The 26,468-nt window shown below is 38.0% G+C and overlaps 1 long non-coding RNA gene across 2 annotated transcripts in view; it reads right to left on the bottom strand.

The window, feature by feature from the left end:
* Positions 1-26,468, bottom strand: part of LOC138155509 (uncharacterized) — a 34,442-nt gene extending 7,974 nt beyond the window's left edge. Inside the window, exon 1 of one of the 2 annotated variants that reach the window (XR_011166848.1) lies at positions 26,252-26,468. This is a non-coding gene — a long non-coding RNA (uncharacterized lncRNA). Of the gene's footprint in view, positions 1-4,272; positions 4,478-26,251 lie in introns of those variants that run through there. The other variant, XR_011166849.1, reaches the window with a different exon arrangement.

Genomic DNA, 26,468 nt, shown 5'->3' with positions numbered 1-26,468 from the left:
TTCAATCTCCAGGTCTTCTCAACACTGGAGCCGGTGCTCCCACTCGCTGTGCCACCTGGCCGCCCCCATGTCAGTAATTATTATTCCAACATCATGACTGTAGATGTAGTCTCTTGTCTCCAGACAGACCTCATCTAAGAACTAAGAGATGGGATAGAATACAAGAGGACAATGATAAATTCCATATCCAGAATGTTAAGTTCCCATTGTGAAGTTCAGGCATGTCAATTAAGCATAGCTGTTCGCTGGCCCCGGAGTCAGGAGTACCTGAGTTCCCTTCTGGCCTCAGACACTTAACACCCACACACACAAAAAAACTAGCTGTGTAGCCTTGGGCAAGTTACTTAACCCCAATTGCCCTCCAAAAGGCAAAAAAAAAAAGCATAGCTGTCTTATAGGTAGCTGGAAACATGGATACAAGGGTGAGAGGTTACAGATAGATTGTATAGACTTGGGAGTTACGAAAGAGAAGTTAATTGCTAAAACCATCGTAATGGCACAGTGGAAAGAGCCCAAGCTTTGGAGTCACAGGACATGGTTTCAAATCCAAGCTCTGCCACATAATAACCTGGACAGCCTTGGGCAAGGGCCCACTTAAGGGCTCAGGGCCTCAGTTTCTTCACACGTAAAATAGGAGGGTTAGATTAGATGGTCTCCAAAGTGCCTTCCAATTTCAGGGCTATGATTCTGTTGTGATTTGTCATATCCTTTCCACAAAAGCGGAAAACTCATCAGAGAAATGCTGCTCCGTGCAGGAGGCAGGCTTGCCTCCAATGTCTCTTTCACCGTATGATATTCTATTTCACAGTCCATAAGCAGAGTTCTGCAAGATACCTCTAAGAAGCATTTATATACTGATACTACCTTCTGATCACTCTGTTTAGTTAGCCTAGAAATTGCCCCAAGTGAATCACCTGAGCTCAATGGTGAAAATCACTTCCTAGCACTACTCAAGCAAATGGTATTAACTAGATCTTATTTCATACTGGAGTCATAGAAAAATATTACAATTTAGAAATAAAATATGATATTCCACGATGATTCTGGTAAATTTCTACCTCAATATCTTGAGAAATGAAATTTTATTAAAGAATGCCTGAAGTTACTAACCAGAAGGGTGTTGATCACAGGCAAACTGACCATTAGTTATTCAGAGTATTACATATCAACCAGTGCTTTTAGTCCAGCTTCTCTGTTCTGGCCATGCCTGATATGGAAGTGAATTTTCTTAAAATTATTATTATTTTAAATATACATTTATTTAGTTAAATATTTTCCAATTACTTGTTCAAAAAAATTAACAATCATTTTTTAAAATAGCAAGTTCCAAAATATCTCCTTTTCTCCCACCCTTCCCCTCTCCTTGAGAAGGTAATTTGATATCGATTATACATGTGAAGTAATGCAAAGCATATTTCTGTATTAGGCATGTTGCAAAAGAAAACACAGACAAAAAACCCCCCACAAAAACAAGAAAAATAAAGCTAAAAAAAGTATGCTTCAATCTGCATTCAGAGTTCATCACTTCTATCTCTGGAGGTGGACAGCATTTTTCATCACATTTTCCTTTGGAACCATCTTGGATCACTGTATTGATGTAGCTAAGTCTTTCACAGTTGATCATCTTACAATATTGCTGTTACTATGTGCAGTGTTCTCCTGGTTCTGCTCACCTCACTTTGTATCACTTCATATAAATGTCCTCAAATTTTTTCTGAAACCATGCTGCTCTTCATTTCTTACAGAACAGTAATAATCCCACACAATCATATGCCACAACTTGTTCAGACATTGTCCAATTGATGGGCATCATTTCAGTTTCCAATCCTTAGCCACCACAAAAAGAGCTGCCATTATTAATATTTTTGTACACAAAGGTCCTTTCTCCTTTTTTCTTATCTCTTTGGGTTATAGACCTAGTTGTGGAATTGTTGGGTCAAAGGGTATGTACAGTTTTACAGCCCTTTGAGCATAGTCCCAAAATGCTTTCCAGAATGGTTGGGCCAATTCACAACTTCACCAACAGTGCAATCAATAGTGTCCCAATTTTTCCATATCCCTTCTAGCATTTCATATAACAGTGAATTGTTGTTGAATGAGATTTGCTCTTAACTTAGGAAAAACAAAACTGACAAGGTGCTTCTACTGCTGAAAAAGAAGCATCATTGAAGATGGTGGAGCACATAAACACTTCAAGGTATTTGGAGAAGTACACCTCTCATTTAGAACATGGATATAATACGTGAGATAGGAATCTGTTTAGCTTAGTAATGGACCTCACCATTCTCCATTCTGACGAAAGTAACCCTCTTCCCAAGTTTTTAATTTGTCAATTTATCCCAATGACTTTACAATTTTCAACTTTTCCACAGTAAGGAAGATATTAATGTCAAAAATTACATATTGACATCCAGTAATAAGAGAGTATAGTATTTAATCATTTAACTTATGCTCCAATTGTTTTACTAAATTACTTAAAAGATGAAAGAGCAATAAATACAACTAGCACTATTGGGGTAGATGTCATTATTTGAATCTTATTTTACAGTGGAGTCATAGAAAATATTTGAGGAGGAAATACAGTAGAGGTTATCTCACAGTGAATTCTGGTAAAAAAAAATTCCCTCAATACCTTGGGAAATCAGATTTTTTAAGATGCTTAAGACCTTTAATCAGAACAAGTAAAACTGGCCATGTGCAAACTGACCATTTTAATTTGTAGAATTGTGAATCACACTAAGGCACATCTTCTATTTGTACATTTTGGAGAGATGTTAAGAATGTTAAGATGTTAAGAATCATATATTCATAGCTATCAACAGGAAATCTGAAGCTTCTCCTAGTTTGTGTGGAAGTGTTGCCTGAGCAGAGCTCTAGGAAACTGATGATAATCATGAATTTTTCAGGTAATGTGGACCTTAAGAAGCCATTTATCCTATCCCCCTACTTCTGGAAAGGACCACACCTCAATTGTTCCAGACACCTGAGATCTTATCCTATCTCCTTCCTTGAGGGTAAATGATCAATAACAATTCCTCCATAACTATTTAGGTAATAAAGACTTTTACTGTCAGGAAATTGTTCCTTGGGTTTGACCTCCACATCATTCCAGTCTCAGTACACAAGCTCAGAAGGAGCCTGATTCAGGCAGGACATCTCCCATTCTCTCGAATCTAAACTCATCATTCTCTCTGCACCCAAAAGCGAATTTTCCTGGAGGCAGTCATTGGCTGCTGCAGTCACAAATTTGATCAAAGCCAAACAGGAGCATTTAAGGCAAATGCTCCACACAGTCCTATAACAACAGCAGCAACACAGCTGAGTCCTACTGAGAACAACATTTCGTGTTACTGTCTGCCCATGTTCCTATGATAGATATACACAGATCCAGTTTGTCAAACAGGGTCCCTGCAATGAGCTTTGTCAATCCCGGCTATTCCAAGAGCTCACCAAGGATGTGAAAATGGAAACAAAACCAATTAGCGAACATAGGAAATTTGTGGATCCTCAAGATTTAGTTCTCCTAAATATCAGAGCTATCCTCCAGTTCATAGCTGAGCAGAGATCAAAGCAGGCACTGTCTTGGACGAATTCACATGGCTAGTGGCTGAGTTAGGACTCAAACCCCCGGGTGTTATTCTCTGACTTCCAACTGAGCATTTCCAAAGGTCTTCTAAACCTGCTGTGTTCATATATTCTGAAGAAAATATCAGCCTTTATGAGTGTGTGTGCACGTATAGAAAAAGAAGTGTCTAACTCTTTTGGTTTCCAAAAATAGCCTTCAGTTGTAAATTAATTCACTGATGTTTTGTTTCCTCTTCTGTTTGAGCTCTAGAAAGGATACCACTGGGGGAGGCGAGAACTTGCTCAATTATCTTAATAAATGATTAATTTCAAAGTCTTGTTGTACATTTGATCTTACCCCTACTTTACGTAGGTAGAATTGCCCATAACTGAAATGCCTGGCTTAGTTAATGAACTTAAATTCTAAGATATACTGTCCAGTGGCAACATGTTGGATATTTTTAGATTACACAAAATTACACTGTGTCTGGGTAAAGCCTGAGAAGGTTTTTTCCACCGGCCTCTTGAATCTGACCACAGGACAATCTGCTCAAGAAAGGACCGTGGATGCTATGAACATTTTCTCAAGTAAGTACTGCAAGAATTTAAAACTTAGGTCCTAAGAATCCTCAAGTGATTTCCCCCAATTCTGCCCTTTCCTTTCAGATAACAACAATAAGAGGTAATGACCCTGGGAACAAAACTTACCAAGAGGAGAGAGACCCTGGACATCAAGAAAGAATTGTTTGGGAGGCCACCAAAGGAGAGAGGATAGAGCAAGGTTGGGCACAGGAGGAACTCTCTGGCAATCAGTTTCTGGGTCTAATTATTCTTGCTAACTAGGTCCTAGGCTCAGTTGTTTCTTCCTCTTGATACATTACTCATGCTGTCAACATCCCTAAATTTCACTCTCTAACTTTGTGGGTGTATGAGCCTCTAAATTTAGGCACCTGAAGAAAACCCCTACTAGATAAATCTTAGTTCTTCTCATCAGTTGTTATGAGCAATGTGCGACACCCACAGGAACCATCTGATGTTCCTAGTAGCAGTCCAATCATTTCTGGATCCAAAATGTTCAACTGCTGGGTAGATTCTTGCAGTTGTATGTAAATGTGCTTACAAAATTTGTAATACTAAACCTCATATTTCTAAATAGGAGGGTTCCTTGTACCACTCACTACAACACTTTTTGTGGGATCAGTCATTAGAGGTTGTGCTAAGAATTTAACTTTCCCCTTTTTTCCGACTATACATAGCAGTTAGTTCCAACAAGTAAACTAGCCCATAGATTAAAAAATGGCTATCAAATGTGCTTCCTCCCACTCCAGTATTTCCACATGCTTCTATGGGAACAGGCACCAGCCGGGGAAAAACATGAAGATGGCATGTTCCATAGCAAGAGTTTTCAAAGTATAGTCTAGTCATTCCTAGGGGTTCCCAAGATTTTATTTCAGGGGGCCTGAATTTTTGATAAAAATACTAAGATATTTTAATTTCTAAAGACACACAGCTAGACACTAGAGACACAAAGAAAATCAAATAATATCTTCCCTTAAGAAGCCTTCATTCCATCCAGGAGAAAACATATCTATAAAGATATATGAAAATTATATTTGAAAAAAGATACAAGGTAATATTAGGGGGAAACACTTGTGTCTGGGGAACTCAGGAAAGACATCATGTAAGAATAGCTAGCATTTGAACTAAGCTTTCAAGGCAAGTAGGGATTTTAAGAGGGGAAAGTGAGGAAAAAGTACATTCTAGGCACAGTGTCAGCCAGTGCAAACATTCAGACAGGAGATGGAAATGTGTGAGAAGCAGCAAGAAGGACAGTCTGGATGGCCCTAAGAGTGTGTAAAGGAGAGTCATGTATAATAAATAAGACAGGGAAGGTCAGTTTGAGCCAGGTTGCAAAGAGTTTTAAATGGTAAACAGAGAAAATGGTATTTGATCCAAAAGTGAAGAGGTTGGACCTGTAGGGGAATGGTGTGTTCCAATCTGAACATTAGGAATATTATTGTAGTGGCTGTGGGGCTAGTTTAGAGAGAAAAGACTTGAGGAAATGTTGAAGTGGGAGATACCTACAGAACAAGTCATTTTGAAATGGTTGGTGATGCAAGTCTAGAGCACCTAGGCAGCTTTGTTAAAAGGCTGGACTTAGGGTCAGGAAGACCTGAGTTCAATTTCAGCCTCAGACACTTACTAGCTCTGTGACCCTGGGCAAATCATTTAACCTCTCTGTGCCTCAGTTTCCTCATCTATAAATGGGAATAATGATACAGCTCTTATCTCCCAGGGTTGTTGTGAGGATCAAATCAAATAATATATGTAAAGTACCTTATAACCTTAAAGTGCTATATAAATGTTTGTTGTTATTGTTATTATTATAGCTCAGGAGAGGGACTAAGGCTGAATATATATATATGAGTCATCAATGAAGAAATGAATTGAATCCACATATTCTATCTAAATTTGCAACAGGAAAGCATTCTTTTCTGTGCGGCATTGCTGAACCTCATGTTGATGGCTCCAAATGCTACCATTATGTTGTACAAATTTCTTCTGCATGTTTTACTGATCTTGACTTGGCCCTGAATTCTACATAAAGTTCACTTTCCACTATATTCCATGGAGACAGGGACACAAATTGATTTTTAGATCTCCAATTTGATAGGATGGTAGATGAGCTCATTGCCTAGTTTTCTGACTTGATGTGGCAATAAACATCAATGTAGTCTTGTGGTGTTGTAGAAAGAGTGCTGTATTTGGGGTCCATGTATCTGAGTTCATAAACCATCTCTGATATTTACCACCTCTGTGGCCATGGGCAACCAATTTCAAACCCTCTGGGCCTCAGTTTCCTCATCCACAAAAGACATTGGTTGGACCTTGAAGGTTCCTTCCAAATTTAAAGACATATTCTATATCTACCCTTCAACTCCATAAATTAACATATAAATTCTATTGCCAAAATTTTAAGTAATTGCTATTTTACCATAGGCCAGGGGCTTTACTATTGCCTTGACCACAAACTAAATTCATCTATAAAGAGGAAGGAGATAGCTAACAGCATGCTGTCTGACAATTATGTGTCATAAAGCTATTTTGCATGCATGCCCCGGTGACTGGAAACAAAGGCATTCCGGCACATGGCACGAGTGTGTCGGGGCTGCCAAGAGATCATGCACGAGCATGAAATATGTATATCTGGGGAAAAAGCAACAACTGGGAATGTTCAAACAGCAGTGACAGGACATTTTCCTGAAGCCTGTAATTATACCAGTAACTAAAGCTTCTGTTAGGAAAACAGGGATCTGCTCATTTCTAGAGAGGAGAGAAAACAGCTGAAAATATGTTTTAGAGAAACCCATCTCCTCATTTGAATTCTGGGGACCCACCACACTATTCTTCACTAGAGCCTAATGTTAAATAATAACAGTTCCCATTTATAATGTACTTGAAGGTTCACAAGCACGTTTTGTCTAACAACTCTGTGAGGCAGGTGTCCAATGATCATCATCATCATTATCCCCATTTTATAATGGAGGAAATGGGTTCAGAGAAATTAAGTGACTTGCCCCAAATCACAAAGGATTAGAGCTGAAATGTGAATAAAGAAACTTCTGAGTTCTACTTACCATACTGTCTCATGATATCTCACATTACCATTTTAAGAATCTTTATGATGTTAGTATGTGGAGGGTTATGTTTAGGCAATAACCTGCTTCCAAGTGTGAAATTCACCAGATTCGGTACACAATTCCACCTATGAAGACTTCTTCTGGCATTGACAGCAGTGAAATTCCCTTGAGGTTATCTCTTCACAAAACATCAATTAGCCTTGATCTAGTCTTCACCAAGCTAACCCCACCTTGGTAATACTTGGATACTCCTTGGATACAAACATCTTGGATACTTCTCTCTGCTCTTCTCTTCTGATATCCTGCTCTTACCTGAGGGTGTTCTGCCCCAATTTTTATTATTCTGATAGTTACCTTGGTGTTTACTGGATCTCATTGACTGGACAACAATAGGTCCCTAACCAAGCACCACTTAATGGTTTGTTTTTTAACCCTTTTAGCTTAGAGTAAATATAAATAGTAACTTTTTCTTTGGCTAGCAACCCTGAGGGTCTTCTCCTCCCAGTTTGATTTTTTTTTTTTTAATTAAAGGGGCCATCCCTTGACTCAAAGTAAGAACCTGATTAAGACCTTAGCTTAAAAGGGTCAAGGTCTCTCACTATCCTGGGCCATCTCCTGTTTTCCTGATGAATATCTGGCCACTGAATCCAGATGGCTCTGGAGGAGAAAATGAGGCTGGTGACTTAGCATAACCCTCTCTCACTCAAATCAAATTCAATTGCAAGTCACATAACCATCTCCCTGATGACATGGTCTTCCTTGAGAATGAAGGACGACAAACCACAACCAAAATCTGGATACTTAATGGCTCAACCAATGTCCCTTTGCAGATGGAATTTGCATTGGATCTATATTCTTGGACTTAGCCTTTAAAAGGAGGACTAGAAAAGACAAGGAGGTTGGGGAAGATTGTTGCTTAAGACTAACAGAAAGGAGAAAGGGAATTTCAGGGATCCTTCTTGACTTGAGGAATAGTAGCATTGGAACTGCAATGACAAAGTGTCAGAGTAGTTCCTAGAACTTTCCTAGAAAGGACTTTCTAGACTGAGCGGAGGAGTTCCTGGATTGCTGAGGAAGCCAAGTAGCTGTGTATCACAACATAGAAAAAGCAAGAAGCAGCAAATCTAGACCTTACTCTCTACTCATACTGTGAGTTGTGTGGACTGTGAAGGTCTAGAAAAAGGGATGACTCTATTGACAATGAATTCTTTCCAGTTTTGTGGGTGTATCAAAAAGGGGTCGTATTAGAAAATTTGGAAGGCATATGGGTCTCTGGAAAAGCAGGGAATGATGAAAGGGCTAGTTGACTTTTTTGCAGTCCCTTTTTGTTCAGTTGTTTTTCAGTCTTATCTGACTCTTCCTGACCCTATTGCAGTTTTATTGGCAAAGATACTGGAGTGGTTTGCCATGTTCTGTCTCTAGCTCATTTTACAGAGGAGGAAACTGAGGCAAACAGAGTGAAGTGACTTGCCCCGAGTCACAAAGCTAGTATGTGACTGAGGCTGGATTTGAACTCAGGTCTTCCTGACTCTAGGCCTGGTACTGTGCCACCCAGCAACCCTGAGGGTCCTCAATTTGGTTGTATTTTTTAGTCTAAGGCTGTATTATTGAGTCTAAGGGTGATTGAATAGGTACCCAGCAGACATGCCAGAAAGTCAAGAACAGTTGCCTTAACATTAGCCAAATTCTGATACAGTAATGTGATACCCTGGATGGGAGTGGAGTAGGATGGGGAAAACAAATTTTGATGTTCCCAAAGAAAATGAGAGTGAAGTCACGGTAAGCCAAAGATCATAATATATGAGAAGCCTCCCAGATTGAATCCAGTCCATATAAACTCAGAGTTACAGAGCTGGGCTATGCGTTACAAGTATTATCATAAAATTAGAGAATTGTTGAGTTAGGAGAGACTACTGGGGGTAATTTGGTCCGAACCTTATGCAAATTAAAGATTCTGTCTTACAATGTCACTAATGATTAATTGTTCAGTATCTGCTTGCAGACCTCCAGTGATGGGGAACACATTACTTCCCAAGGGAGTTCATTGCATTTTTTGACAATACTATTTGTTCTCTTTTAAAGGAAGGATGTAAAATCATAGAAACTGTCCCCATATTTCCAATCAGGGAGTTCTGTTTTCTTTGTTAAACCCTACCTTGCATAGGTCTGAACAGCTCAACTGAGTCACTGAGGTCATGGTTTTTTGGGCTAAAGAAAGTTTCTGTGGCCTGTTAGGAGGTGTGAGGCACTTCCCATATTAGGGAAGTTATTTTTACCCGTCAGATACCCACACCATTTTTTTTATTGCCGCTGGACTTTGGAATCATTTACTTTTCAGGCTTTGAGGCACCTTCGCCAGAGAGTATTAATTAACTTCATTTTCCTGCAGAGAGGTCAAGTGATGGGTCCAAAACACAGCGCAAATGTGATTCCTTGTCCTGAGCTCAGGCCTGATCCGTGGTCCTCTTTAACAATGCCATTCTTTAGTTTGTTAGAAGGTTTGCTATTTAATCAGCAGGAAACATGTCCACTTTTCAGAAATCTTATTTTTTAGGCCGTCTATATAGTGTCAAACATCTGAATGAAAACAGAACTTTGCTTAACATCCAGGTTATGGAAATCATTACCCTAAAGAGCTAAAATGTGTGGGAAGAAAATAAAAATAGATGTTTAAAGGGTTTACACTTATTCACTGATGATAGGTCCATAATGGAGTATTAAGTAGTGAAAATAAGAATATATGAATAATATTTCCAAATTTATGAAGCTAACAATGTAGGAGTATATCCTTTGGTATCCATATGAGTGATAGATTGCAAGTCCCAACAAAATGTAAGCACTTGGAAGACATTCTTTTTGTGCTTTGCTTGTATATTTCCAGCACTTAGCATTATACGCTACACAAAGTAAATGCTTAATAAATGCTCACAGTAATGGACTGGATTAGGTTACAAAAGAGAATGCTGGGTCGGTTACATATAGTGATGAGACTTACTCAATATAGCATTTTTTAAATATTATTGTCTTTAGATGGATGCTTAACAATTGCCAAATATTTGAATAACTGATTCTGTAGTCTTTCTCTAGATTTTTGTTTCTTTGATACAACTCTAGTTTGAGAAGGTACCAAGACAAGGAATTGAATGGATGTCACCAACAGAGAAATTCATAGCATTGTGTCTGTGCCAGTTTGCACTAACAACTTATTAAACAACAAACTGATTAAAGCAACTTTTGTTTCTAAATTTAAAGGGGTTTTTTTGTTTGTACTTTTATCTAAATCAGCTCTCAAAGTGTGGTCTAGGGTCCCCACCACCACCATTTCAGTAGGACAGTGAGGTCAAAACTATTTTCGGAATAGTACTAAACTGTTTTAATTTCTAATAAATACTGTTAGATATAACCCATGTAAGCAAACACTCTTCTTTGAGGTGCTCAATAAAAGGGGTCCTGAAACCTAAAAGTTTGAGAACAGTGTATCTAAATGAATAATTTTAAAAAACCTACTAGTTGTTTAAGAAACATCCTCAAGTTAATTCCTGTACCTCTTGGAATCCAAACCCTCTCCCTTTGTCCCCACTTTCTTTTTTCCCTGCAAAATAATCCTAATGCCTTCAGCTCTTGCTCACTTTTAATTCTTTAACCCCTGAGTCATTTCACTTTAGTGACTCTTCTCTGAACCCTCTCGGAATTCTCAGATGATGAGATTTCTGTCCTTCCTGCATCCAGTGGCACAGAATACACAAAGAGAGCACTGGTTTCACTTCAGAGGCAGCATCCTGCCCTGCCCCGCCCTCCCTCCACCCCCAGCACGGACAGAACAGGAAAAGGCTTACTTCACCTTCCATGTCATGGGTTAGGCAAGGGGAAATTCATACACAGCAGCGGATGCCATGAAGTACAGGCCCCTCTGTACACTTTCCACTTACAGGGCCAAAGGATGCAAAAGTCAAAACAAATGCCCAATGACCCAAGCCGGCAGACTGAGCCCCCATTACTATAGGAAGAAATGCCTCCTAGGCTAGGGCTATCAGACTTTCCTGCTGTTAACCACGATGGGACAGAACAATCTCTGAAGTTAGCCACCCAACTGCCAATGTGTTGAAAATCATAACCTAAGGATACAGGGTGGTGCCATGTTGCTAACTGCACCACTTTGCTTTCCCATGCCTCAGGAAAATGGTACTGCACATTACCTTGGTCATTAGAAAAAGGGATTGAAAGGAGAATGGTCATTCCCCTTAAAGAGTTAAAGGTGGAAGGAAGTGCAGACATTATAGATTTTTGAGATGAACATTTGCAGATACACGGCTCATCTGATTATGAAAAAGAAGGAGCTTGGGCCTTTTGATCACTTAATTAAAGTTCAGATAAATAAAGGGGGTGGGGGAGGAGGAAACGTGTCCAAACAAAACCTTCATAACAGCCAAGCATTTAAAATAAGAACATGAAAAACAGAATGATATTTTTTTTAAAAGCATGTTGTGTTATCAGAGAAGGCCCATTTCTGATTTACTAAGGCCAAGATTTGCAAAAGCCCTGGCTATGTTTATTTAAAAAAAAAATCTCATTCTGGAAAGGCAGGAGGGTAGAATACAGAAATGTCACGAGACAGAAATGAAAGCACAGCCAGACTTTATTGCAGCCTTGCAAATACCGTGGTTGGCCAAAAATAAATAAATAAATAGAATAAAAAGTCAAGCTGCAGATACGTTATTCAGCCTGTAAAATCTGAATCAATTCACCTTTATTGGTGTGGTCACCTTAATCACTCATAGGTCCTACACCTCCAGGTGCTCTTCCTATCCCTAAAGCCCAAACCATCTGTGCACCTTATTATTGACTGTTTTGTAGTTAGTCCTTTGTTCTCCAATTGGACCAATGACATCACAAGGGTATGACTTGGGTATGAATTGGATTTAAGTGCATCATATAAGCTTAGGTTGGGTCTACAAAGAAACAAAATATTTGGTCCATTTAGATAGATTAGTCCAAAAAATATCTAGTTAAAGTTTTTATGGAATATGTAGGCAAAAATCAGGTGGAAAGAATGAATTTTAAGAGTATAGCCAATTACTATTGTGGCTTTGGGTAAAGACAAAACTTTCTTTAGCTTTCCCCCTCCTCCACTCCTCCCCCACCAGATTTCCATGAAAAGTAATGAAAAAAGGACAGAAAGGAGTAGAATACTGTATTGATGTTCACTGGGCCCTCTCACTTGCTTTAATGAAGCCTTCCTAATTTTCCAATGGATCATAGGCCCTGGATTACTCTCCCAAAGGCTTCATTGTGTAGGGACTAGTTGGGGGAGGGAAAGGGGGAGAAGAACTTTCTGTAGTTATCTTTCCTATTATTTATTTGGAAGGTTCATTAGGATTCCAAGCACCTTTATTTCTGGATTTTCAGCAGGTCAGAGTGGCTAGATTTTTGTAATCTCAAAACTGCAGCTAGCCAGATGACCATTTCCCTTCCTCCCATGATTGTTTTTTCTTTTTAATGGCCTTACTAAATTATTCTAATAAATATTATGTGTCAAGGCTAAGGTCTGCTCTGGAAGTTGCAACGGGTGCAAAACACAGCAGCTTGTTTGCTGAGCAGAATGAACATCTATGCCATTATAATCCCCACCTTCACACCCTCCGTCCCTTTATTGATTTTCTGACCAAAGCTAGATTCAAAACAAGGTATTGATCCTTTCCTTCACAACATGAAACAGGATCCTCTTTGTGTTTTATCATGCAACTTCTAGTATCCCAGTATATTATACTTCTCTGTCCCCAATATTGTGTGTATATAAATATATGCACGCATATACATACACATACATATATATATGTGTACATATACGTACATATGTGTGTGTATCCCAGGGCACTATGCCTTTATATAGACCAGGTTCACTCTTTGGGGCAGCTCCAAATTATCACTCCCTCTGTGGCTTATTTTGCCTCTAACAAAACTGCCTTTGGCAAATCTCAGCATATAACTTGAATATAGCTCATGTCTAAGTCCGAGTAAAAGTGTCTTATATAATAAGCACTTAAAGTAACAACACATATATCTGTGGACAGCCTTTATTCCATCTCACGGAACATGCAAAAACACAAAAAAAGGACTCTAGGAGTCTATAACCAATTGATACAAATCCCTTTCTATCTCCAATATTATTTACACCCCTCTTCTTTAATCCCAGAAACCATACCAGTATTACACTTCTCCCCATTTCCCCAAAGGTAAATGATCTTGAGGTTGCTAGACAGCAAATCCCACTTTACCTTTAGAGATGTGTCTAGGTCTATCCTGAGTTCTTAGATTTCCTTGGAAGGAAAATACACTTAAATTTACTAGGTAAAGCAACCCTGTCCTAGGATCTGCACTGTACAAATAAATCATGATAATGGCCAAGAGCACAGTTCTGATCTTTTGCTCTCCATTTCAAGACTTACATTCATCTACTGCTTCTCCAGGTTGGGGGTAACATGTGTACATATCTACTCTTTCTAAGAGCCTAACATTGTTCAGGAACTCTCCTCTTTCTAGAAAGCTAGGGCTCAGAACTGTTGAATTTGGGATTAATAGCAAGGCAATTGCAACACTGACACTCCTGAGGAAATTTTCCCCTTGAGGTTCAGGAGCTTCTACCATTTAGGCCATGTAAGTTCCCTTTTCCATGAATGACAGGTGGTTGAGAGTCTCTCTGGCCATCTGGGTCATATAGTTCCCTTTTCCATGACTGACAGGTGGTTGAGAATCACTTTGACACTGTCTCTCTAGGGCTGAGTACAGTGTTACTAAGTCCAAGAACTCAGGATTCAGAAAGTCTAACTATTTCACTGCTGTCTTGAATGCTACCATATTGGAACAGATGGTCAATCAGTCTCTGAAAGGCCTGTAACAAAGAGCAGGTGTCCCCCACCAAGACCAAAGTATACTCCATGGACCCTTGTCTCCAACTTGAGCTCAGAAAAGTGGAAAATGTAATAAAAAAAATGAAATGATTACTTCCTATTATAGACCATCACAAAGGGATAGTGGTACTTTCCAAAATGATACAAGCCAATCAAGTCATCCCCTACTATGAGATGCCAAAGGGCATTGGGAAGAAATAACTAAAGTTCTAAAGTTCAATTCCTTATAACATTACCAAGATAATCCAAGAACTCCCTCAACCAACCAGGTACACATGGTCTACCTAGATCATAGGATTCATGGGTAATAACAGATACACTTTGGGCAGGTGTGGTAAGGAAATGATGAAAATTTCACTAGATTGCCCACATTTTCCTTTAGTTTCTATCAATTGTGCCTCACATTACAGAACACTTGCTGCCTGTGATATATACTATTACAAGGCTAGTGGAGCTTTGAACTAATACAATGTCTTTGAAAAGCAATATGACATGGCTTTTGAACAACAGACATCACTACTAGCCTTATTCTGGTGCTACAGGCAGCTGGAGGGCCAGTGGATAGAGCACTAACCCTGGAGTCAGGATGGTTTGAGTACAGATTTGGCCTTAGAACTTACTCTATGACTCTGAGAAAATCATTTAACCTTTGTTTACTTCATTTTCCTCCATGATAAAATGAGGATAATAATAGAACCTGCCTCCCAGAGTTGTTGTAAAGATCACATAAGATAATATTTAAAGTACCTGGAGCATGTCAGGAGCTTCATACGAGTTTGTTTCCTTTCTTCATACTCCAAAGAAATCAAAGAAGGAGTATATTTCGTTTGTTTGGGGTTTTGGTTTTGGTTTTTTTGGAGGACAGTTGGGGTTGTGACTTGCCCAAGGTCACATGGCTAATTTTTTTGTGTTAAATGTCTGAGGTCACATTTGAACTCAGGTCCTCCTGAGCCACCTAGCCACCCTGAAGGAATATATTGCCAAAAATATTTAGACCAAGTTTTTTTTTTAGCAAAAACTTGAAACAAAGGGACAACCCTTTAACTAGAGAGTAGCAGAACAAATCTAAGTGTACGACTATCATGAAATATCACTGCACTGTAAGAAGTGACAAGGGATGGATACAGAGTACCAGGCAATCTGCGCAGAATGCAAAGAAACCCCCAATTTTTATAAATATAACATTACAAAGGAATACAACTGTGAAAGATGTAAGACCTAAGATTAATGCAATGGTCAATCACAACTCCAGAAGAATGGCAATGAATCATGTTTTTCTATAACGGACAGGTAATGGACTAGTACTGTAGGATAAGTAATAAATAAAATTTTTGTATGAAGCCAATGTGTCGATTTTTCATACCCTACTTTTTGTTAAAAGGAAGGATTTTTTAAAGGGAAGAATTACAAGAAGAGGTTTAATACTATTGATAATTTCAAAAAAAGAGAGAAAAGAAAAAAGTATCAATGAATCATTACAGGAATATAACTGGAGGTTGGAATAAAGAATATTCTAGGAAACAGGAGATGGAATACACATAGGTAGAGAGGAAACAAAATGATCCCTTTTTGCAGACGACCTATGATGTGCTATCTAGAGAACCTAGGTGTCTAGAAGCAAGATGGACTATTTGACAGAAACAGGGTAGTTAGAAATAAAGGCCAGTTGGCACACGAGGGTAAGATAGTAAGTTCTACCATGTCCAAAGTACTTATAAGACTGTTCATACCCTTTGACCCAATAATACCACTTCTAAGTCTGTAGCCCAAAGAGATGATAAAAATGGGAAAAGGATCCACATTTACAAAAATATTTATAGCAGCTTTTTTTGTGGTGGCCAAGAATTAGAAATTGGGATACCTATCAATTGGGGAATGGATGAACAAGTTGTGGCATGTGATGTAATGGAATACAATTATTCTATAAGAAATTACAAGCAAGATGATTTCAGAAAAACCTGGAAAGACTTACATGAACCCATGCTGAGTGAAGTGAGCAGAACCAGGAGAACATTGTGCACAGTAACAGCAACTTTGCATGATGATCAACTATGATGGACTTAGCTCTGTTCAATGACACAATGCTCTAAGACAACTCCAAAAGACTCATGATGGAAAATGTTATCCATATCCAGAGAAAGAAGTATGGAGTCTGAATGCAGAACAAAGCATACTATTTTCACTTTTTTGTTGTTTTTGTTTTTTCTTTCTTGTGGTTTTTCCATTTTGTTCTGATTCTTTCACAACGTGACTAATATGGAAATATGTCTAACATGATTGTACATGTATAACCTGTAACAATGGATTGCTTGCTGTCTTAGGAAGGGGGAAGGGGGGAAAAGAGAAGAGAAGGGAGGGAGAGGGACAAATTTGGAACTTAAAACCTTACAAAAATGGATGCTGAAACTCTCTTTACGTATAAATGGAAAAATACTATTAAGTGCAAAAAAAAAAAAAAGCTAAGTTCTATTTTGGACATGCTGAAATGTCAATAGGACCTCCATAGTTCAGAATATCCACATAATGTGGAAATGAAACTTAGGATAGAGACTAGGACTAAATATATTATCTGAGAGTCATTTGCTCAGAGGTAATAGTTAAACTCATAGGAAATGATGTCACCAAAAGATAAAAAGAAAAGTGAAGAAAAAGAAGAGAGTCTTGAGGTGCTTTGAGTTAGGGGGCAGGGCTTGGATGACAATCAAGCAAAGGAGATTGAGAAGGAGTCTGCAAATAGAAGTAAAACTTAAAGCAGTATCACAAAAAAATCTAAAAAGAAGAACATTCAGAGGGAGAAGGTGGTTTACGGTGAATATAGAGAGAATAGCAGAGAGGATAAGTATAGATAACATTTTCTAGGAGTTTCACTGTGTAAAGGAAGAGGAATATAGAATGAAAATCTGAAGTGACAGTAAGTAGGGTCAAGCAAGAATGGGAAGACCTTGGCATGTGTGTATCAAGGAAGGAGCCTGTAGATATAGAAAGAATCAACATGGTGCGGAGGGATGTTCATTATGAATGCAGTCTTCTGGAGGAGATGGAATAAAGGTGTAAATTGACAGATTTTGGTGAGGAGAATCACCTCTTTTTCAGAGACTGGAGCAAAAGAAAAAAGAAGAGGAAATTATGTCAAGGGGAGAGTATACCTACAGCTTCATGGCTGGCACATAGTAGGTGTTTAATCAACATCTGCCGATTGGCTGATAGGACAAAAGGACTTGACTGAAGAGGAAATTTATTAACTATAGAGTCAAAATTGGGAGGGATGGAAAGCAAAGAAAGCACAGATAAGGTGATTTACAAGAGCTCTGGGATGAGGTGGAGGAAATGGAGGTGCTGGTTAGGATGAAGACAAGGTTAGGATGTTATGGATGGATAGAAATATTTCATAATTCTTGATTATAAAAGCAAATCACCTTTAGAAGATGGGGAGGTAAAAGATGTAGCCATCCCTTCACGTGTCTGAGATTGAGTGAAAGTGTAGGTCATGAGAATATCAATGTATATATTGAATGTATATATCAAAGTCCTATTTCATAAGATTAGGGATTCGCAAATCAGAACAAAAATGAACAAGGAGAATTCAAAATAACTGAAGAGGAAATAAACTGAAGATGAAACTATAAGAAATTATTTTGCCTAATTATATAACAACAAAATTGATAAATGAAATGGATATTTACACAAATATAAAATACCTAGTTTAACATAACAAGAAAAATTGATTATTTAAATACCTTAATACCAGAAGAAGACACTGAACAAGACATAAATGAATTTGCAAAGACAAAAATCCCAGGATCAGATGGATTAACAAATAAGCCTATCATTCAAAGAACAATTAATTCCAATGTTACATATACAGTTTGCAAAAACATAAATAAAAGTGATTTTTCCAAACTCTATTATACAAATATGGCCTTGCTAACCCTGGAGAGACAAAGCAGGGAAGAAAAATGATAGCCTAGTATCTCTAATGAAAACTGATGCAAACTCTTTAAACTACTTGCAAAGAAGCTATGACAACATGTTTAAAAAATTATACGCCATGACTAGGTTGGATTCATACCAGTAATAAAGAAAGGGTAGCTTCAACTCATCATTCTACTAAAATAACAGACTATAAAAAAACCTATAAACATAACAGACTATATAAACATAATTATAAAAGCTACAAATATAATAGACTACATAAATAGAAAAATAATTAAAACCATATGATTATACAAAAAAGTGCTCAAAAAATTTACAAAATTCAACATTCATTGCTACTAGAAAACAACACCATCATCACCAGAAACCAGAGGACTAAATGAAACTTTGATTAATATGGTAAGTAACATCTATCTAAAACCAAGAACACGTATTACGTGTACTAGAGAAAAGTCAGGGGCCTTGCCAATAAAATCAGGGGGAAGGCATAGCTATCCTTTGTAACTACTACTATTTAACATAGTGCTAGAAAAGCTGGTTGTGACACTAGGGCATGAAAAACAAATCTAGAGAATAAACAAAGGTAAAAAGGAAACAAAACGACTGCTTTTTTGCAACCTAAAAAATTAATGGCAGTAATAATTTCACCAAAATTTTGAGGTTCAGAATAAATTCACACAAATAACCAGTATTCCTGTCTATTAACAAAAAATCCCAGCAGGAAGAGTTAGAAAGTAAAATTCCATTCAAAATAACTATACAATATATAACATATTTAGGAATCTATTTGCTAAGATATACACAGAAACTATATGGATACCTTCTATATAGAAATAAAGTCAGGACTGAATAATTGAAAAAATATTAATTGTTCATGAGTGGTTATATGATAAAATAACAATACTACTTAATTTAATTTCTTTATTCAGTGATATACTAATCAAACTACCAAAAGATTACAGAGGTGGGGGGGAGAAACAAAAGACATGTAGAAGAAAAGAAAGATCAAGAATCTCAAGCAAAATAGTGAAAAAAGTGGGAAAGGGGTGGGGGCTTGAGGCTGGGGGAGGTCACAGTAGTACCAGATCTCAAACTATTCTACAAAGCAGAAACTTTCAAGATGATTTGGTACTAAATAAAAAAAAAGAGAGAGAGAAGTTGATCAGTGGAACTCATTAGGTACACAGCATACAAATGCAAGCAAACATAACAGCATAGTGTTCTAAAAACCCAAAGATACAGGATACTAAGGAAAAGACTAATATTTGACAAAAAATGCTAAGAAAACTGGTAGAAATTAGGGACAGACCAACATCTCATTCCATATTACACAATAAGCTTCAAATGAATATATGGTTTAGACATTAAAAGGTGACATCATAAATAAATTAAAGAAGCAATGTGTGTGTGTGTGTGTGTATCCTTCACAACTAGGGATAGAGGAATAGGCCATTGACCAAACTAAAATAGGAGGGGATCAAAGAAGATAATTTCAATTACATAAAATTTACAAGATTTTGTACAAGCAAAATCAATGCAGTTAAAATTAGAAGAGAAAGAAGTTAAAATTTGGAAAAAATCCTTTCAAAGTTTCTTCCACAAAGATCTAATGTCCAGGACATAAGTAACTGATTCAAATGTATAAGAACAAGAGTCATTTGCCAATAGATAAAATGGGTTAAGGATATAAAGGTAGTTTTCTAATCTATCAATAGCTATATGAAAAATGTTCTAAATCACTAATCATTTGATAAATACAAATTAAAGCAACTCTGAGGTTTTATTTAACCCTTATCAGATAAGCAACCATGACAAAAAAAGAAAAATGACAACTGTTGGAAGGGTTGTGAGCAAATAGGCAAATACTATGAATTAGTCTAGTCATTGCAGAAAGCAATTTGGCATTCAGTCCCCAGAAGTTACTAAATTGTAGATACTCTTTGACCTAGCAATACCACTACTAGGCCTATGCCCTAAAGAGACCAAAGGAAGAGGAGAAGGACCCATATTGACAAAAATATTTATACCACTTCATTTTTTATATAACAAAAGAACTGAAAACTAAAGAGGTGCCTATCAATTGGAGAATGACTGAAAAAAATTGTCATATTGATGTAAAGAAATATTAGTTTTCTATAAAAAATGATAAATATAAGATTTCAGAGAAAACTGGTTAGACTTGTATGGATTAGTATAGAGTTAAATGAGCAGATGTAAGAGAAAAATTTATGTAAGGTCAATAACTTTGAAAGACTTATGAACTCTGATCAATGCAATCACCAACCATGACACCAAAGGATCCATGATGAAGCATGCTGCCCACATCCTGACAGAAAGGTAATGCACTCAAGATGCAGAATAAGACATGAATTTTGAGATATACCTAATGTAAGAATTTGTTTTGAGTGACTATGCTTATTTTATTACAAAAGACTTTGCTTTTTTTCTTTTCTCTTCTTTTAATTGGGGTGTTGCTAGAAGGCAAAAAGGGTTAACTATAAGAGGAAAAAAAAAAAGAAAGAAAACAGAATCATTGAAGTTTTTTTTTAATGCACAGAAGAGAAAGACCAGAAACAATGACTGATGTGCAGGACAGCTTTGAAAGTTATATGTTGAACTTACATATTTTAAAAGAAAATTACATTATATATGTATCAATACTATGTTATATGTATAAAACATTATATATTTTAAAAGAAAAGAAGTTATGCATAATTTATTGTTTCAGCTAGATGATGCAATGAATGGACAGGGAGCTGGATGCAGAGTTAGGAAGATCTGAGTTCAAATCTGCCTTGGACACTTCTTAGCTGTGTGTCCCTGAACAAGTCATTTAACCTCTATCTTGCCTGACTTTCCTGTAAAATGGACATAACAATAGTACCTACCCACCCTGGTGCCTTGTGTGGATAAAGCAAAATAACACTTGTAAGGTGTTCTGCAACCTTTAAAGCACTATATGAACATTAACGATTATTATGATCTCCCTTCTACTGTATATGAAAATATTCATGTTGTTTAAGTTCAGAATTTTTTTTCAAAGGATAGAGTTTGGATTGGAAAGAAAAACAAGGATCTGAATAGAGTGATATATGTGTTCAGAGGGAATTACAAAGGAGATGAGGTTGTGGAATGATGTTGTCAGAGAACTAATCTAAAATCAGCAAAAGTGAGCAATAAGTATTCTTGGTTCTAAACCGTCTCGTTGCTGAAAGGCACCTCAGGAGTCATCTAGTTCAACTGTCATTTAACAGATAAGGAAATGGAGACCTAGATAGAAATGACGCGTCCAAGTTTATCCAGGTAACAACAACAGCAACAACTAGTTACTTAAAGCGTGTTTTAAGATTTACGAAGAGAAAACTTGGAAGACTTGTATGGACTGATGTAAAGTGAGCAGAACTAGGAAATCTATACAAAGTCTGATCCTCACAACAATCCTAGGAAACAGGTGCTATTTTTTTATACCCATTTTATAGATTAAAAAACAGGGTGATGGAGGTGTTGTCATTTACCAAAGGTCACAAAGTTACTAAGTATCTGGGGCAAGATTTGAAATGAGGTCTACCTAAATTTCAAGTCCAGGACTGTATTTACTGTGTCAACTTAGCCATCTATTAAAGGGCAAAGCTGTGATTTGGACCCAGATCCTCTGATTTTCAATCCAGGGCTTTCCACCAAATCATACTGTTCCATAATAACAATAAGCCAGATTTATATAGAATTTTTAAGTTTACCAAATGACTTTAGCCAGGTTTTCACCTCTGATCCTCACAACAACAGTGAGGTAGGTGTATATAAAGAGATGCAAAGTGAAGAAGGCAAAATCAGAACAATTCAGTCATTCAGTCATGTCTGACTCTTCGGACCCCATGGACCATAGCTCCAGGGCCCTTCTCTCCTCCACTATCTCTCCAAGCCCATGTTCATTGTTTCCATGATACTATCTTTCTCGCTCATCTTCTGCCAGATCCTTTTTCTTTTGCCTTCAACCTTTCCCAACATTGGGGTCTTTTCCAACAAGTCCTGTCTTCTCAATATGTGGCCAGAATATTTAAAGTTCAGCTGCAGTATCTGACCTTTCAGTGAATAGCCTGAACTAGTTTCTTTAAGTACTAACTGATTTGATCTCCTTGCTGTCCAAGAGACTCTCAAAAGTCTTCTTCAGCACTCTAACTCAAAAGCTTTGATTCTATGGTGCTTAGCATTCCTCATAGTCCAACTTTTACAGCCATACATTGCTACTGGAAAAATCATAGCTTTAACTATACAGATCTTTGTTGGCAAGGTGATGTCTCTGTTCTTTAGCATGCTATTGTAATGGTAATGTAAATGGAAAGATCTCTCTCATTCATTGACTGGCCCAAGGGATCTCCTTAAGTTCCATGGAAGCTTAGGAGACATGAGTTTGAGTCACATAAAGCTTGTGGTGGGAGAAGCTTGCTGAATGGGTGGAGCAGGAAGGGTGGAGGAGAGCTGAGAGGAAGTTGGTCAGAGAAGTCAAATCAGAGTGAGAGAGAGGAAGCAGAAAGCTATCTATGAGTGTTTGTGGGAATGTCCTAGCAGGGGGAAGGCTTGGGGACGGCAATGCCCCCTATGTGGTTATTGTGTATAGATTTCTTTGTTGCTTTGATGGATTTAGCTTTCTAGTATTGGGATTCAGCTTTCTAGTGTTCGAAAAAATGTTTTGGTTCTGTCTTTCATGTGCAGAGTCTGTTATACTTTGCAACTCAGACTTATGCTGGCATATCCATAGCTGCTGTAGGTGCTGTGAATATCGTGTTGGTGCTACAGCTATCTAGATTTGCCATAAATTTCCTTCCAAGGAACAATTATCTTCTAATTTTATGACTACTGTAGTCACTGTTTTGCAGTGATCTTTGAGCCCAGGAAGATAAAATCTGACACTGCTTCTGTTCTTTTCCCTCTATTTGCCCAGAAATGATGGGACCAGCTGCCAAGATTTTAGCTTTTGTGTTTTTTTATGTTAAGCTTCAAGCCAGCTTGTACATTCTCCTCTTTTCTTTTACCAAGAGGCTTTTTAATTCCAATTCACTTTCTGCTATCAGAGTGGCATCATCTGCATATCTGAGAAGATATTTTCCCCAACAACCTTAATTCTGGCTTTTGATTCATCCAGCCTGGAGTTTCACATGATGCATTCTGCATATTAAGTTAAATAAATAAGGTGACAATATATAGCCTTGTACTCCCCAATCAGTTGTTCCACATTTGGTTCTGTTATTCCTTGACCCTAGTACAGGTTCCTCAGGAGACAAAATGAGCTAATACTCCCATCTCTTTGAGGACTTGCCACATTTTGTTGTGATCCACACAGTCAAAGGTTTTTAGTGCAGTCAATGAAGCAGAATCAGATGTTTTTCTGGAACTCCTCTGTTTTCTCCATAATCCAGTGAATGTTGGCAATTTGGTCTCTAGTTCCTCTGCCTTCCTGAAAACCAGTCTGTTCTGGTAATTCTAGGTTCACATATAGCTGAAGCCTAGTTTGAAGAATTTTAAGCATTATCTTGCTGGAGTATGAAATAAACATAATGAACATTCTGAAGCAGATACATTGATTACAACTATCTAAAAATAGCAACAGCAATAATAATAAATAACATTTGTATAGCACTTATTGTGTGCCAAGTACTGTGCTAAATTAATTACTATCTCATTTAATCCTCTCAATAACTCCGGCAGATAAAATGCTATTATCCACACTTTACAAATGCGGAAACTGAGGCAGACAGCATTTAAGTGACTTGCCCAGAGTCACACAGCCCATGTCTGAGGCCACATTTGAACTCAGGTCCTTTTGATTCTAGGCCTAGCACTCTAGCTACTGCCCTTAATGCACTATACACTTTCTAATACAGAAGAAAACGAGTTCAAAAGAATATACTACCACACTTCATAGGCCTCTGGGCCCATCTAGCCACTCAATTGGCAGACCTCTCCTGCATGTATGTGCTCTCTCAGTGGACATGTAAACTCTTGCAGGGCAAATTTATATTCCCAGTGTTTAACCAGCTTTACATACACAGTAAGGGCATATGTGCATAATAAAGGTTTTTCCGTTGCATTAAGTTTCAGTAGTAATCTTGTTTAAATTGAAATTATGGCTCAAAAACATGTAAATAGTTTCATGTGTGACTCCTTTCTTCCTGTTTATGTATCTTTAATGCTTTTTTTCTTAACGGTTAATAAGTTTAAAATAGGAAATACTTGTTTCTCAGAGAAATGTGTCCCCAATTTTAAAAAATAAAAATCCATAGAAAAATTAAGATTTGGTATATAAAAATTCATTTCACTGGCAATTTTAAAAGTGTTAACCCCATGATAACTTTTTAAAAATATATACACATTTAAGGATGTAGCAAATCTTTTTAAAAGCACACATTTGAAAGTAACTTCTGAATACATTTTTAATATTCCCAGTCAGACCACTCAAAATAAATTATACAAGATTAATAAAAAGTTTGTAGGGGTTATTTTTACATTTGGCACATAACTGACAAAATCCCTGGGCTAAAATTATGTTTTGGTCAAACCCTCTCTTCCTAACAATGGACAGAAGGCAAACATTTTAATATCTCTGGGTTTGTTTGGGGTTTTGAGCATTTTGTTGAGGCCTAGGGTTTTTTTTAGAAGTGATCAGTTTGCCCTGGACTATGAAGAAGGGAAATGCCTCATTCAAAACCCAGCAGTTAATATATTTATTTGGAGGAAGAGCCCCGAGGAGCTGAGACAGAGCTTGGGGAAAGGTTAGAGGTCTTCCTACCTGGGAAGGAAGACAGGGACCAGAGACTATATGGGACAGCAGCAAGAGATCTGTTTGAGGACACAGCAAGTGGTCAAAGATCCAGGAGGCCCAGACATAAGCCACAATACAGAAGTCAAAGCTAAGCATATAGTACATTCCAGGGGACAATCCATGGGAAAGTCAGTCACCAGCTCCCACCTCCTTGGCCTTCTTTTGAGGACAGGTTCTCTGGCCATGGTCAGTCAAGGAGGCAGTCTCCCAAGCCAGAACCAGAAAGGGCTCTCTCTCTTGGGAGGAATTTTGCCTGGAGCCTACCCAAGCCATCCCAGTTCAGCAGTAATGGAAGCCTTGAGAGAACATATCTAATGAAGTACACAGTACAACAGAACCTGAACGTTCTGTAAAAAGTGGCTTCAGGTAATGTATGCCACACATGATCTGGACAGTTTCTATGTCACCAGCGACTTCTATAGTGTCCTGGTCTCCACAATAAAATTCAGCTATATAAAGGGATTCCCCATTTTGGGGAGAAATGGGCTAATGAACATCATTCTTCACCTGACTTCTGGGGATAGATTTCAGAGAGTTCTTGAATTTAGATGGCAGTGGGGGAATCACATTTTTATTTTCACTAACCTCTAAATGAAATGTAGCATTTCCTTCAACATGATTCTGAGAAGGGGCTCGGATAGGTTTCACCAGACCATCTTATAGGGGTCCATGGAAGATAAAAGGATTTAAGAACCCTGGTCTAAAGGGTAGAAGACCTCATGATATAGGACGTAATAGATAGGTAGGATTAGGTTATTATACTGTTTTTTAAAAAACACTGTTTTGGATCAAGTATTTGTGTATTTTGTCTCTAGTCAAAGATCATGCATTCTCAGCATCACCATCACTAGTTCGCCTACAAACGGCATCCCGGAGCTGATCTGGAAACATATTACATGCCCAGAAACCCAGCGTGTGAATTATTAAATTGCTCCTTTAACTTTTTTTTAATGGATGTACTTTACACAACAGAGGCTGAAAAAAGTGACTCGATAATGGGGTATATCCTTGACTTAAACTAGGTAACTTTGCAGAAGGGTCTATCTTCTCTTGAATGGACGTATTTTTTTTTCTTTATGTCTCCCCCGCCCCCTTCCCAGCCATTCAGCTCCACTAATCCAGGGCCAGGGTGACCCGACCCCTTTTGAAAAGCAAATCATTTTTTTTTCCTTAGCAAAGTAAAGCACTCCCCCTCTTCACCCCCACCGTCTCCCCTCCCACTTTATCTCTCCAGCGGTCCAGCATTCTGCATTTTCTTCGGCCACCCCGCCCCCTCCCCTCCAGCCCCGCACATGGCCCAGGGACTTTCTGTTTCCAAGCTGGAGGGAGAAGGCGTCTTTGTAACTTTTCTATTTTTATTGCTTTAAAAAAAAAGCCAGTCTCCTCACCTGGAACTGCCAAGATGAAGCTGACATTATCTAACAGAATGTCCATTATAAATCAGTAACCCAGAAGTAGCCGGTTATGTTCCCTTGCCTGCTTTCTTTAGTGACCTCGCATTGTAGATAGGAGCCGGGCTGAGCGTGAATCAGCCAGCCCAGCCGCTACAAAAGCGCTAAGAAAGAGCTCAGCCCGGCTTTCACTACTGGAGGGAGGGGACTTGAC

Source organism: Petaurus breviceps, unplaced genomic scaffold (genome assembly GCF_028583685.1).
Source record: "Petaurus breviceps papuanus isolate PSGF00001 unplaced genomic scaffold, PetGlider_PUasm1.0 91133, whole genome shotgun sequence".
NCBI classification, from domain to species: Eukaryota; Metazoa; Chordata; class Mammalia; order Diprotodontia; family Petauridae; genus Petaurus; species Petaurus breviceps.
The sequence above is the reverse complement of the archived record's forward strand: the minus strand, read 5'-3'. Positions and strand labels throughout refer to the sequence as shown.